The 13,802-nt window shown below is 40.8% G+C and overlaps 1 protein-coding gene and 1 pseudogene across 2 annotated transcripts in view; one reads left to right on the forward strand and one right to left on the reverse strand.

The window, feature by feature from the left end:
• The window catches only part of SOAT1 (sterol O-acyltransferase 1), a 122,305-nt gene that overhangs the window by 95,884 nt on the left and 12,619 nt on the right, over positions 1-13,802 (reverse strand). The window lies entirely within an intron of this gene.
• LOC130849918 (mortality factor 4-like protein 1) lies at positions 986-2,282 on the forward strand (annotated as a pseudogene).

Below are 13,802 nucleotides of genomic sequence, written 5' to 3' on the forward strand. Positions count from 1 at the left end.
TGGCAGATTCCATGTCTTGTGAGGCCCTGCTTCCTGGTGCATAGATGGCCATCTTTTTGCTGTGTCCTCACATAGCAGAAAGGAGAAGGGATTTCTCTGGGGTCTCTTTTAAAAGGGCACAAATCTCATGTATAGAGCTCTGCAACTGCCCTAACAAAACCCTAAAATTTGCGACATTGGCTTAGTGGATCAGCAGTGGGAAGTAAGGAAACAGATATCCAAACCTAGGAAAAGGGAGATATATTATGCACTAACAAAAGATTTGATAAGACGTCACTTGAAATAACTTAGAAGGACGACTATGTGCCTAAATGAATTTGTAATTCTAGGGCAGAGAGGTTAATCTTTTCATCTCTTCTCTTTCTTTTTTCCCTTCCTTCCTTCCTTTCCTTTTTTCTTTTTGGTGCCATGTATCCCTATGGCAGTTTGGTGAGGCTGACAGACCCCATTTCAAAGTAATTTTTAAAAATTAATTGATTAATTTATTTCTTTAATTGGCTGTGTTGTGTCTTTGTTGCTGCACACGGGCTTTCTCTAGTTGTGGAGAGCAGGGGGCTAGTCTTCATTGCGGTGCATGGGCTCCTCATTGTGGTGGCTTCTCTTATGGAGCACAGGCTCTAGGCATGGGGGCTTCAGCAGTTGTGGCACATGGGCTCAATAGTTGTGGCTCACGGGCTCTAGAGCACAGGCTCAATAGTTGTGGTGCACGGATATTGCTCCCCGGCATGTGGTATCTTCCTGGGGCAGGGATCATTGGCAGGAGGATTCTTAACCATTGCTGTCACCTAGGAAATCCCAAAGTAATATTTTTAAATATATAAAATAAAATGGAGCCGTTGGCTGGAGCAGAGGCTGCACGGGTTGCGATGCTGTGAGGTCTGCGGGCGCTGGCAGATAGGGCCCAGGATGTAGAGCTGGCGGTGCCTCACAGCGTGTCGGATGCTGAGTTGGGTGGGGTAGAGAGTAGGGGGCGGTAGCCGGGGTGGTGGGAGAAGGAGGAGGCGGCGGCCAACCACTTATAAATGGCGCGGAAGCAGGACCCGAAGCCTAAATTCCGGGAGGGTGAGAGAGTGCGGTGCTTCCATGGACCTCTTCTTTATGAAGCAAAGTGTGTAAAGGTTGCCATAAAGGATAAACAAGTGAAATACTTTATGCAGTACAGTGGTTGGTATAAAAAAAAGTGCTGTGAGGCCCAGGCGCCCTGAAAAAACTTTGAAGACTCGTGAGGATATTGTAGCCCTTTTTTCCTGTTCTTGCAGGAACTCCCTTAGTACACCACCCGCTCCTGACCTCTAGTTGGGATGAATGGGTTCCAGACAGCAGAGTGCTCAAATACGTGGATACCAATTTGCAGAAACAAAGAGAAGGTCAAAAAGCCAATCAGGAGCAGTAGGTAGAAGGGACAATGAGAGGGGCTGCCCTTGGAAAGAAGACTTCTGGTCTGCAGCAGAAAAATGTCGCAGTGAAAACAAAAAAGAACAAACAGAAAACACCTGGAAATGCAGATGGTGGTAGTACCAGTGAGACACCTCAGCCTCCTCGCAAGAAAAGGGCCCGAGTAGATCCTACTGTTGAAAATGAGGGAACATTCATGAGCAGAGCTGAAGTTAAAAGTAAAGTTTCCTGAAGAGCTAAAACCATGGCTTGTTGATGCCTGGGACTTAATTACCGGCAAAAACAGCTCTTTTATCTTCCTGCCAAGAAGAATATGGATTCCATTCTAGAGGATTATGCAAATTATGAGAAATCTCGAGGAAACACAGATAATAAGGAGCATGCTTATTATTAATGAAGTTGTGGCAGGGATAAAGGAATACTTCAGTGTGATGTTAGGCTGCTCTACAAATTTGAGAGACCACAGTATGCTGAAATCCTCGCAGATCACCCTGATGCGCCCATGTCCCAGGTGTACGGAGCGCCCATCTACTGAGATTATTTGTACGAATTGGAGCAATGTTGGCCTCTACACCTCTGGATGAGAAGAGCCCTGCTTTATTGCTGAATTATCTTCATGATTTCCTAAAATACCTGGCAAAGAATTCTGCAACTTTGTTTAGTGCCAGCAATTATGAAGTGGCTTCTCCTGAGTACCATCGGAAGGCTGTGTGAGGCGCTTCTACTCACTTCCGTTTGGATCTCTGTAAACACATTTTTGTTTCTTAGTCCTTCTCTTGTACAAATGATGTACTTTGGAAATGTTAGTGTATAACAGAATTGATGTTTGTTTTCTGTTTGATTTTAAACAGAGAAAATAAAAGGGGTTACAGCTCCTTTTTTCTTTTCCTTTTTTTTTTTTTTCATTTCAAAGTTGCTACCAGTGTATTCAATGATGGACAACAGAGAGACATACTGTAGAGTGTTTTATTGCGTAGTTGACAAAGCTGCTTTTGAATGCTGGTGGTTCTATTCCTTTGACACTACACACTTTTATAATATGTGTTAATGCTATACGACAAAATGCTCTGATTCCTAGTGCCAAAGGTTCAATTCAGTGTATGTAACTGAACACACTCATCCATTTGTGCTCCCCCCCTTTTTTTATGGTGCTTACAATAAGAGTTCATCCTTTGCGAGTCATCCATGTTATTCCTTAGGCATTTTATCTTTGCTCAGATTGTTGAAGAATGGTGACTTGTTTCATGGTTTTTGTATTTGTGTCTAATGCACGTTTTAACATGATAGATGCAATGCATTGTGTAGCTACAGTTTTCTGGAAAAGTTAATCTTTTAGAAATTGTTTTTCAGATCTTCAATAAATTTTTTCTTTAAATTTCAAAATAAATAAATAAATAAATAAATAAATAAATAAATAAATAAATAAAATGTGTACCAGAAAACCAATTGTATTTACAGATGCTTAGCAAAATACTTTTAAAAAGCAGAGATGTGATACAGTAACATCTTTGCATCATTATGAATCCATTAAATAACAAGATCTAGGAATGTGTGATGGTCAATTTTATGTGTTAACTTGACTGGACACTGGGTGCCCAGGTATTTGGTCAAACATTCGTGGTGTGTCTGTGAGCATATTTCTGGATGAGATTAGTATTTGAATCGGTAGACAGGCAAAGCAGATTGCCCTCCCAGTGTGGGCAGGCCTCATCCAATCCACTGCAGGCCTGACCAGGACAATAATGCTGAGTAAGGGACAATTCATTCACTCTCTGCCTGTCTTCAAGCTGGAACACTGGCCTTCTGACTTGGGATTTAGACTCTGACTGAAACTTGCATCATAGGCTCTCCAGACTTAGGCCTCCAGACTCAGACTGCAACGATATTATCAGCTCTGTTGGGTGTCCAGCCTGTCAACTACAGATCTTGGGACTATCATAATTTCAAAGTAGTGATGAGTGTATAAGTGTAAACAATATCTTGAGATATGTTACAACTTGTGTGCAACAACTATAATATTATATGAAAATACCTGGGACATAATTCACAGGAGCTGCTAACACTACTGAGATTTGTTGCCTATATTCATAAGTGAATAAAGGAAATGCTAACTCTCAGCTGAGGGTTAGTGAAAATAAAGATGTAATTTGTTCCCCATGTTGGTGGACACTGTTGTTGCTTTGCCTGATCTCCTCAGATCCTTTGTAGGGGTTCCATCTGCTAATCCCACTGTTCCTATTACCTTTGCTTTACCAGCTTTCACCTGATACTTATTTCAGAGCACTATCCTTGGGCTACTGCAGCCCTTTGTCTGCAGATGTAGAAATTTGGAAATGCATGGGTGTTTAAATCGCCAAAGGGAAGACCATGGCCAGTGACTGACTGGTGAGGAGGTATGACAACACAGCTTCTTTGCTTTGAGGCATAACATATGCTCCAGTGTTCCCCTGTGGGATCAAGATGAGGTTGGAAGTTTCCCCCAAATTGCATCCTATCATTATTCTGTTTTTCTCTCATTCCTGGTTACTCCTTGATAAATCACTTGCACATGAACCCTCATTTCAGGGTCTGCTTCCAGAGAACTTGACTTAATATACCATCCAAGTAATGAATCCCTAGGTCAAGAATCCCTGCTCAAGGGCAGTGGTTGGAAAGAGTTTGAATGCTAGTGTATTTGAGTTTTAACTTTCTGCTCTCAGCAAGTTATTATTCTTGAGGAAGATGAGCGTGGGCTAGAATTAAACTGGACTTAATTCAGGCAGAGATCAAAGAGAATGAGGAAACCTAGAGATCATGAGATTTATAGGGCTGGGAAATCCTTTGGCTTCTACTTTCCAAATATTAAGAGATAAGATAGAAAAAGCCTTGAGAGAGGAAGGCTCAGCGAGACTACTAAGTAAACAAAATGACAGCTGTGTGGCAGTTATGCAATTAAGGATTTTCTCTTCTCTGCCAACCCTTAAGGTATCTACCTTTTAGGTGAAAGAGCAAATCATGAGGTAAAGGAACAAATAAGTAAGATGACCCTGATAACTGGATCTAGATATGGTTGCCAAATTTAGCAAATAAAAATACAGGTCACCCAATATTTTTTCTGGCAACCCTAGGTCTAGTAAATAACTTTGGGAGTAGTTACTGACACCCAGGTCTTTCTGAAAGCAAATAGATCAGAACATCCAAGTTCTGGAACTTGGAATTGTATTGATAAAGAACCCACAGGCCTTGTCTATAAAGCTTTTGCCTATCCAGGAAATTTTAAAACAAGCCTCAAGCCTATACATTTGCACGGGGAGGTAGCACACTGTGAAAGCCCCCAAAGATGATGCACTCTCCAACATCAGCTTCAGATGTGGCCGTGAAGGATAATGGAAAAGGAAGAGCCCCTCAGAAGATGGAGCCAGGGACTACAGAGAAAAATGGCAACAGGAATTCTTCCCAAAGAGCAGGACCATGGTCTAATCAAGGAAATTCTTCCATCCCAAGATAGAGGTCTTCACAATGCCTGCCCAGCTGGTTTTCACAATTGGGAAAGACTAGCAACTGTGTGTTATCTCCTGTTCTTCCTTTTCTTGAACGGGGGTGGGTGGGGGGGGGGGTGGGGGGGGGGTGGGGTGGGGGGGTTGTTTTTGTTTGGCTGTTTGTTTTACTGTGGATACTATGTCCTAGCTCTGCCACTGAATGCAGGGGAGGGGAGAGGACAATTTACAGAAAACTTGTTTTCCTAATTCAAAAGTCATCAGACCATGAGGAACTATATCCAGACCTAGTGGGAAATACTGTGTCACCCAGGGATGTTGAGCTTGATGTGATGACTGGAAGAGACTTTGGGTTGTTTCCCTTGGTGAAGAAAGAGGATTGTGTTCTATGTATGGTAAAAAGGGGTGAAATGGATATTTGATGGCCAGGAGAGAAGACTGTAGCAGAGACCAAACCCATGTTCTCTCCTTCCTGGGCACATAGTTTGACATTTCCTAGCCTTTCTTGCAGTTAGGTGTGGCCATGTGTCTAAATAATATAGTAACTTCTAGGTCTGATCCATAAAAACCTCCCAGGAGTGGGGGTCCGGTGGTCAGGGCTTGGCGCTTTCACTGCTGGGGCCAGATTCAGTTCCTGGTCAGGGAACTAAGATCCCGCAAGCCATGCAGCATGGCCAAAGACAAACAAAAAGCTTCCCAGGAGTGATCCTTCATGCTTGTCCCCTACCCCCACTTTTGATAGCTGGAAGGTAGTGATCCCCAGAGCAATACCAGGAACACAATATTGAAGATGGCAGTACCACATGGAAGAACTCAGACACTTGAGTCACCATTCAGAGGAGAGGTGCCTAAGAGAATCCCCTAAACACAAACACACACTTGGGACTGTTGGGTGAATGAAGATTATGCTAAACCACTGAGATTTTGAGGATTCATCTAAGACTAAGATGAGAGTGGCTCTCAAAGTATGGCCCCAAAATAGCAGTGTCAATATCACCTGGCAACTTGTTAGAAATCCAAATTTTCAATCTCCACCCCAGATCAAAACCCTGGAGATGGGACCCAGCAAGACCTCCAGCTATCCTGATGCACACTGAATTTTGAGAACTACTGACTAAGGAGACAGCTAATATTAACTAATATAAGAAAACGGCTAGTGTTAATAAAACATTCAAGTGGGCAGTCCCTAAAGTGGACCAGTCTACTGTTCCTATTGTTTCACAGTGATGCAATTGACCACTGGTCTAATTCTACTGATGAAAGATACTGATACCCTTCTTTTTTCTTTTTTTTTTTTTAGTAAATTTATTTTGTAATTTATTGGCTATGTTGGGTCTTCATTGCTGCACACGGGCTTTGTCTAGTTGCGGTAAGTGGGGGCTACTCTTTGTTGTGGTGCGTGGGCTCCTCATTGCTGTGGCTTCTCTTGTTGCAAAGCACAGGCTCTAGGTGCGTGGGCTTCAGTAGTTACAGCACATGGGCTCAATAGTTGTGGCTCACGGGCTCTAAAGCACAGGCTCAATAGTTGTGGCACACAGGCTTAGTTGCTCCGACGTATGTGAGATCTTCGTGGAGCAGGGATCAAACCCGTGTTCCCTGCATTGGCAGGCGGGTTCTTAACCACTGTGCAACCTAGGAAGTCCCGCTGGTACCCTTCTGACCCTGATCTCAGCACAGGCCATGACAGAACCTTGAGGGAGGATGGTCCTTTTCACTCAGTGATAAGCTCGTCTAAGATTACTTTTCAAAGGGGTTCCATTGGTGCTTGGTTTTCCCAGATCTGTCACCTCATAGACTGGACACCACAAGAAAGCTGTGTCAGTTGGGACAATCGACTTGTCCTGATTTGCCTGGGACTTTCCTGGTTTTAGCACTGAAATCCTCTTATCCTAGGAAGCTATCCCCTGTCCCAGACCATCTGGGATTGTAATAGGGAAGAACCTTTGTATTCTAAGTGAATCAATAAAGGGATGCTGCCTATAAGCTTAAATTATATAGAAAAAGCCCATCTTTGGGAACCCTGCCTCCCAGGCAATGAGCATTAAGCTAAAATACTTTTGTTTAGCTCACAGGAATCATCCTGACCAGACCCCCCTGTGAATGACTGCAGCAAGGAAAAAATGAACACATCCCTTCTGGAGGTTGACCGGAACCAGGAAATGTTTGACTTTACTCCCTTTCCTTTTAGTATAAAAGAACCCTGAAGGAGGGTGGGGGGTAGTCTCAAGAGGGAGGGGATATGGGGATATATGTATAAATGCAGCTGATTTGCTTTGCTGTACAGCAGAAACTGGCACAACTGTGTAAAGCTATTATACTCCAATAAAGATAGAAAGAAAAAATTAAATAAATAAATAAATAAATAAATAAATAAATAAATAAATAAATAAAACAACCCTGAATTCTGACTCAGGCAAGATGGTTCTTTGGAACGCGAGTCTACCATCTTCTCCATCTGCCAGTTTTCCAAATAAAGTCGCTATTCCTTGCCCCAACAGCTCGTCTCTAGGTTTATTGGCCTGTCATGTGGCAAGTAGTACAAGCTTGGATTTGGTAAGAGGATGTTTGGTCACTTTAGTCACTGTGGATTGAAATGTTCACCATTTGTGACCCAGAGCCTTTTCTCTCGCAAATGTGATCCATAGCTCAACAAGTCAGGAAAATTTTTATTTTCAACTCCCTAACACAAAAGTTCTAATTACACTTTCTTTCTCAGATAATTGACCTACTCATCTTTGAAGCCAGATGCCCTGATTGCCTTATAGGTCTCTGCACACTCCCTTTTGTGGATATGGGATTGCTGGGGCAGGGGGTGGTGGGAGCTCACTTTCATGGTCAACAGATAAAGGTGGCCATAGTGACTTTCGGGTGCTTACCTCATTAAAGAGAGGGAGGAGGGGCAGGGACCCACATTGTTATTTTTTTTTATTTAAAAATTTTTTTTGCATTTTATTTTATTTTTTATTGATATATACTTGATTTGCAATATTATATAAATTTCAGGTGCACAACATAGTGATTCAAATTTTTTAAGGTTCTACTCCGTTTATAGTTATTAAAATATGTTGGCTATATTTCCTGTGCTGTACAATATATCCTGTAGCTTAATTTTATACTGTGCCCCAACTTTATAATGCAAGGTAGAATGTTAACTTTGCCGTGAATAATACACAATAAGAGTTCAGAAAAAGGAATGATAAGGATTTCTTCTTCCTTAATTTCCTTAGGACTCATTCAGAGCACTGGTTTTCAATGGTGGGCATGGGGTAGATATCTAAATTAGTGGGGGACATATTTTTTGAAGTACAAATCCTCCACTGATATACCCTGGGTGGTAGAGGGCTGGTGATGTATATTAAAAAAAAAAACACCTCTCAGGTGATTTTTAATTAATTAATTAATTTATTTATTTATTGGCTGTGTTGGGTCTTCATTGCTGTGCTAGTTTTCTCTAGTTGTGAGGAGTAGGGGCTACTCTTCGTTGCAGTGTGTGGCTTCTCAATGCTGTGGCCTCTCATTGCGGAGCACGGGGTCTAGGTGCGCAGGCTTTGGTAGTTGTCACTCATGGACTCTAGAGCACAGGCTCAGTAGTTATGGCACACGGGCTTAGTTGCTCCGAGGCATGTGGGATCCTCCTAGACCAGGGCTTGAACCCGTGTCCCCTGTGTTGGCAGATGGATTCTTAACCACTGTGCCACCAGGGAAATCCCTTTCAGGTGATTTTGATCTGTCCCTTTTCTTTTGGAAATCATTGTTTTAGAGCAGGATTTCTCAACCTCAGCTATATTGACATTTCAGGGCTGATAATTCTTTGTTGGGGCGGGGAGCCCATGTTTGTAGGATGTTTAGCAGAATCCCTGGCTTCTGCCCACTAGATACCAATAGCACTGCACCCCCACTTATGACAACCAAAAATATCTCCAGACAATGCAAAACCCAGAGGGTTTTCTGACAACCTAGGTAAGGTTACCAGAAAAGCTACAATACGTAGGACATGTACAATATGTGGGACATACTTATGCTAAAAAAAAAAGAATCATTGTTTATCTGAAACCCAAACTTAACCAGACATCCTGTATTTTTATTTGCTAAATCTGGCAACACTACCTAGAGAGCAAAATTGCTTCCAATTGAGAACCACCACAATAGAATTAAGCTGGAAATGGTTATGAAAGCCATAGATAAAAATAAAACCAAGTACAATTTAATATCACCTCACTAGAGTCACATTTTAGATACATGCTTTAGAAAGACACATTTTCCACATATTCTTTAAATAAGAGAAAAATTGTTTGAATGATAATGACTTAGAAATGTAACTAGAGCTCAAGAAACAATATATGGATTCTATTAAGGCAGGGATCCTTGTTTTTGTTTACTGATTTTTCCCAGCTGCTTTGAACAGTGCATGGCACATAGTAATCAAACAATAAATATTGTTGAATGAATGAATGAAAACATTGGTAGTGTTAAGTGTGGGATGAAAATGTTTGTAAGACTGTATATTCCTTGTAAATAATGTATACTGATATCCTTTCTCCAGGAAAAAGATGATTCTGTAGCTGACAAGTTCAGAATGTTCTAGAAACAAGCCAAAAGGACTATAGTCTATGTGAGATATGTGTGGGAAAGAGTTGGGGATAAGAATTGGAGCTGATCAAGTCCTGAAGTCTACCTAGCCTCTTTTCTTCTGAAAAAGAAATGGAGATCAAAGTAATTTATTTTGCTTTGACTCTAAGTACAGTAAATTTAACTTTTATTTTGGGACTTTAAAATATTTCCATCCATAAGGAAATGAATTCAGATGGATAAATGACAATTCAATCAACTCTGCCTCATTCCAAATCCCTTCCTTCCTACTTCCCTGGATTCCTTCCCCTCAGTGAGCTAGTACAGGAGTGCTGACTAGCCCTTAAATCCTGCCTGCTTCAACTCATTAATAAACCTGGGCTTCCAGGACTTCCCTGGTGGCGCAGAAGTTAAGAATCTGCCTGCCAATGCAGGGGACACGGGTTCAATCTCTGATCTGGGAAGATCCTACATGCTGTGGAGAAACTGAGCCCATGTGCCACAAGTACTGAAGCCCATGTGCCCTAGAGCCTGTGCTCTGCAACAAGAGAAGCCACCACAGTGAGAAGCCTGTGCACTGCAATGAAGAGTATGCACCCTCCATTTACCACAACTAGAGAGAAAGCCCTTGTACAGCAACAAAGACCCAAAGCAGCCAAAAATAAATAAGTAAACAGAATCCTTAAAAAAAAAAACAAACGAACAAAGAACCTGGGGTTGATTCCAGGACCAACTTCACATTTGGGGTCCAATTCCATTTTAAATAAGAACCTTAATGTTCAGGCTCATGTACAATGACATGAAGTCTTAGAAACTTAGGAAGGGAAATTCTAAAATGCACTCAGATGGTTTGCATTGATCCAGCAGGTGAAGATTAGCTGGCCTCTCACCCTGTTTTTTTGTTTTGTTTTTTCAAACATATATAATTTACTGATAACAACTTTATAAGGCTAAGTAACAGTAGTACTTCAGTTGTTACCAGTATCCCTTTTTGTGTGTGTGTGAAGCATTTGAGTCTTTGTTCGTTTCTTTTTTTAATTGAGATATAGTTGACGTATAACAGTATGTTGGTTTCAGGTGTGTAACATCATGATTCAGTATTTGTATACCTTGTGAAATGATCACCACAATAAGTCTAGTTACCATCTGTCACCATACAAAGTTAACTTTTCGGATTTACTCTCTTGGCAACTTTCAATATGCTCTACAATATTATTGACTATAGTCACCATGCTGTGGTTTACATCCCTGTGGCTTATTTTACAATGGAAAGTTTGTACCTCTTGATGCCCTTCACCTGTTTCACTGACTCCCCACCTTCCTCACACTTCTCTGGCAACCACCATTCTGTTCTCTGTATCTGTGATGTTAGTTTTGTTTTTTAGGTGCCACATATAAGTGAAATCATACAGTATTTGTTTTTCTCTGTCTAAGTTAACTATGCTTAGCATAATTCCCTTGTTTCATCCATGTTGTTGAAAATGGCAAGATTTCATTCTTTTTTTTATTGTTGAATAATATTCCATTGTATGTATATTCGCCACATATTTTTTTAGCTGTGAAATATTTATTGAGTAAAATTGAATTAACAATCTAGTACACTGTGACACCTTGTTTTAATCCTACATTATAACCTTGTTGCAGTAAATATCTATGAAGAAAAAGAACTCGTACTTTGTAATGACTTGATAGCATCATTACAAGCAGAAGTCTATGGACTCTGCAGCCAAATTACCTAAATTAGAATCTTAGCTCTGCTATTGACAAGGTATGTGACTTTAGGGCAAGTAATTTAATCTCTCTGTGCCTCAATTTCCTCATCTGCCCATTTAACTGAGGAGTTATAACAAAGGCACAATATTAAGCAATAAAAAGCAGCAGAAGTGGGGGAAACAAGTCCAAATACTTACACTGGTTTATTTTTGCCCTGAGACTTTAGTTATCCTCACATCTCCTCGTTTGCAACCTGGTTCATGTGTGCCAAATGTTTGTAGAATCATATAAATTGAGCTCATGTTCTGCTTAGAATCTGAGGCATAATTACACTCTTTGATCTATGTTGACCAAAGAAAAATGTATATCTTCAAATAATGACTGCTCTGGAAAAGTCCCCGGTAGTAAACAGCTACAGATTTCTTCTATCCAAGGAGGACACCTAGAGGCTACTTTTGTGATGTGGTTGCCTATCCTGAAATGCTTTCCAAATTGTTCTCGTCACAGATCCAATCATAAATCATTCATCATAGATCTAATAAGTCCAAGTAAAATAAATGTTAACATGTAGCTAGTCTTTAAGGAGAGGAAATAGACCAAAGAGGTTACATTTATTTTCCAGGCACGGTAGAAGTACAAAGTTACAAGGTACAGAAGAGCTTTTAAATGTGATAGGTGGGGGGGAACAGTTATGAAGGAATGTTTGGGGGCCATGGGGAAATTTGAGCATTGGCGGAATGTTGGGTGATGTGATTGAGTTCATGACGATATTCTTAGGTGTAGTTAGGGCACTGTGCGCTTGTAGAAGAATGTTTCTGTTCTAGGAGATGCAGGCTGATATATTCAAGGGGTAAAGTAGGAGGATGTCTGAAACCTAGTTTCAGATGTTTTGGCAAAAGGAAGTGTGCGTACACATATGGAGAGAGATGCAGCAGGTGTAGCAAGACGTCAACACTTGGTGAATCTAGGCAGGGAGGATATGAATCTTCTTTACACTGTTCTTCCAACTTTTCTCCACATTCGATTTTTTTTCAAAAGTTTCAAATTATAATGTAAAAGCATTGAGCTAAATCACTTAAAATGGTAACTGAATCTGCATCTTAACCTGTGACATCTCTCGTGCTGTTCTGTTCCTGGGCTGCTGTTTAATGTTTTAAGTCTTATATTCCTATTGTATTGTAATCACTCACATGATTATCCACTGCTGCTTGTGTCTCTCACAGGGGCCACAGCAAACACTCACAAACATTTGCTGATGCTAGGAGAAACACCTGATAGAAAACTTCATAGCTCCCCACTTGTGCCCTGCTCTCACTGACCTTATTTAGGGCCTGGAGGATGCTTCTTTCTGCCCTTTCCCCAACCCCCAGCGTCCCCTGGCTGACTCATATCCATCTTCCAGATTCCCATTCTAGTGGAAGCCTTCCTTGTGCTGCCTCTGTGCTCTTTGGTCATTTCCTCTCTCTTAGCACTTATCACACAATATATTATAGTGTCTGTTATCTCAGCTGAATACCCCATTAGACTATAGTTTTCTTGAGAAGATAATTTTGTTTGCCTTTTTACAGCTGTAACCTTAAACCCTGACAGTATCTGGCACATAGTAAAAACTTAATAAATATGTAGTGGTGGAATGGCCAATGCTGGAGTGACCAACAGGAGCCAAACTGGAAGACTGCCCTCCCAAATATATGTGTGTGTGTGTAAACTATGCACCTATGTGTTATTAATTTCATATAAAAGATTTTTAAGTAGGTGTTTATTTTATATCAAAGGGTTTAGGAAAAGATACACTAATGCATGTTAATCCATGTTAACTTGTTTGGTATGGTCTAACTAATTCAGCTTAATCTGTTTTAGACTGAGTATTGATGTCTTTAGGAGAGAGGAGAAAACTTTTGATTGATTTAGAAGTGCTTGCCTTTCTCATTCTGGATTTGTGAGGTTCTCAAAGTCAGGGCTTTCACTTCCCCTTCACCGTGGCCAATCCCAAATCCTTTTCTGCAAGTTGTGTAGTATGCTCGGTTTTAGTTATTTACTTTCTTAATCCTGCTACATGGCTCCTTCCATCTACCGCTCATTAAAATAACAGTGGTTTAACTTTCTTTTTCATGTATAATGCTGGTATAGGCATGGTAATTGTTCTTTCTCATTATCTGAATTCTTAGAAAATACAATCACAATGTTCACAATGTTAAAAGTTAAACTAATACTATCTTGATACAAAGTGTAATAGTTAATCCACAAGCAAAACCAAAAATGAATTGTTACAAGGCATTTAAATTGCACACTTCAATTGCATCACTTAGTAAACCAACAATGGATCATCGTTTGTGTGAACTGGTAATTAAGGTTGCCAACATCAGCCTCAAGTATAAAAACAGCAACTGGCGGCTACACAGGTAGGATAATTTGTGTTGGAGCCATTTGACACTAAAAACAGTGTTGCTTTCAATCTGTATTTTTGTGGGCTGCCACAGGGCTTTCGCAGGTTTCTCCCAACCTACTGTGCTAGTGTGGGAACTTCACGTCCTGTAGAGGGGTTTCCCATGAAGTGGGACTTTTCAGTGCTACAACCCCGGCAAACTAGGAAGGTTGATCACTCTAGTGCTGCCAGCAATCCCTAAAATGTCAGAAAGACGTAAGCAA

This window comes from Hippopotamus amphibius, chromosome 3 (assembly GCF_030028045.1).
Source record: "Hippopotamus amphibius kiboko isolate mHipAmp2 chromosome 3, mHipAmp2.hap2, whole genome shotgun sequence".
In the NCBI taxonomy this organism is placed as follows: domain Eukaryota; kingdom Metazoa; phylum Chordata; class Mammalia; order Artiodactyla; family Hippopotamidae; genus Hippopotamus; species Hippopotamus amphibius.